This window comes from Bison bison, unplaced genomic scaffold (genome assembly GCF_000754665.1).
Source record: "Bison bison bison isolate TAMUID 2011002044 unplaced genomic scaffold, Bison_UMD1.0 scf7180017859136, whole genome shotgun sequence".
NCBI classification, from domain to species: domain Eukaryota; kingdom Metazoa; phylum Chordata; class Mammalia; order Artiodactyla; family Bovidae; genus Bison; species Bison bison.
The window spans coordinates 4,323-6,080 of NW_011489708.1; the positions used below are offsets into that span (position 1 = coordinate 4,323).

The 1,758-nt window shown below is 31.9% G+C and overlaps 1 long non-coding RNA gene across 1 annotated transcript in view; it reads right to left on the reverse strand.

Moving 5' to 3' along the window:
* Positions 1-1,758, reverse strand: part of LOC104981564 — a 5,539-nt gene extending 3,781 nt beyond the window's left edge. The window contains exon 1 of the long non-coding RNA XR_824382.1: positions 1,690-1,758. This is a non-coding gene — a long non-coding RNA (uncharacterized LOC104981564). The remainder of the gene's footprint in view (positions 1-1,689) is intronic.

Sequence of the window (1,758 nt, forward strand, 5' to 3'; positions counted from 1 at the left end):
CCATAAGAAAAATTTCTCTGGTTTGTTTGATATATTTCTTAAAGATTCTGTCAATAATCATACAATTAAATGTATCAGCCTCTTTATAATGAGGCCAAAAAATTTGAGGCCATTATACCATGCATTTGTGAACAAGAGAGTTTATTCCTGGCTTCAACTCATCTTTCCTGTTCTAATTTTTCTGCTTCCATCATCATCCCCACTTATTTTTATTTTCTTTAGTATTCATTTATGAAAGCCTTAAATCCTTTCTGGAACAAAGCTGGATATAAATAAATACACATATGGATAAGTGTGTGTGTGTATCAAATAACAAGACAGATACTTTTAATGGCTTGAAATGTTTGCCTGGTGAGATTTTATTTAAGTCAATATGCAAGCATTTATATATTGGGGATATAAAAGAAAATTCATCTCTGTTCTTCTAAAATTAACATCATAGAAACAGTATGTAAAATATTTTTTTAAAGTACTGTACTTTTAGTAACTTTAAAAAATAAAGGTATTCAGTATGCACATGCCTCCTCTACAGGTCAGTTCTATAAATACACTCCCCCCACCACACACACAGATACACACATCTATTAAAAGCTCCTTCTAGTTTTACTCTCCCCCAGCATAACTATTCAAGTCCTGTCTCCTTGTCACCATATACCTCTTGTACCAATTCACTACCAAACAATAATCCACCTCAGTTTGTCCTTTTTGTGTCCTGAAAAATGTTTCTCTATATTTTACATGTTGTATTTTATACTGCACAGATATCAGATTACTTGACAATTAACGTTTACTTTATATTCATCAATGTTACTTTAAAAGTGGTATACACAAACCCGGTGTTCAATAATTGTCTTTCTTTTAAAATATTTCAGAGTATAATAAAGAAGCAATGCTCAACTGCCTTACTTTCCTCTTTGAAACTAAATCTCAGCCACCCTAAAATTAGAAATTAGTAGTTTTCTCACTATCTTCCTTCCCTTAAACTGCTGTTGTTGCTGTTTCCTACATGCTATTACTTAATACCTGTATGTAATATTTTTCGTATCTTAGATGCTAGGTATACAAAACTCAGGAACCATATCTACAAACTTCTTTCCTAATAATCATGTATCAGTAAGCACTGAATAACCAATTTTAATAATGAGTGTCAGAGTTTATCCTCCTCAATTTTGCTTTTTCCCTTGAAATTAAATTCCTTTGAAGGTAGGAGTTTTATATAATCCCTAAATTACCCAGTACTTCCCATAACTGTACATTCACATATTTTTTATAACAGATGATAAATTAACAATTCATGCATTCATACATGAATTGATACATGCATTCTGACTTCTGTGATAGAGCTAAGGAAAAAATCACCAAGAGAAAGCTGAGATCATGACAGCATGTGAAGAGAGAAAGAAGACCTGTTTTACAAAACTCAAACTTTCTTGATTTAGGCAGCAAATAAATAGCATGTTATATATTGTCCTTGAGAAATCAATTTTCCCAGGGGATTAGAAAACATGACAGAGAAATATAAAGAAATGGGATTTAAAAAACAACAGAAAAGGAGTGAAATTAGACCTTCCTTTGGATGTATCATTTGATAATTTAGAAATGGCAAATTTACCAGATTTCTACCTGTGCGTTCAATTTTTTGCTAAATGTTTAAAAGAAAAACAAATGAGGGAAAAAAGCATTCATTACCTTTCCAAAGGATCCCTGACCAAGAACTTTGAGCAACTCAAATTGCGCAGGATCTGCTTTCTCATATCC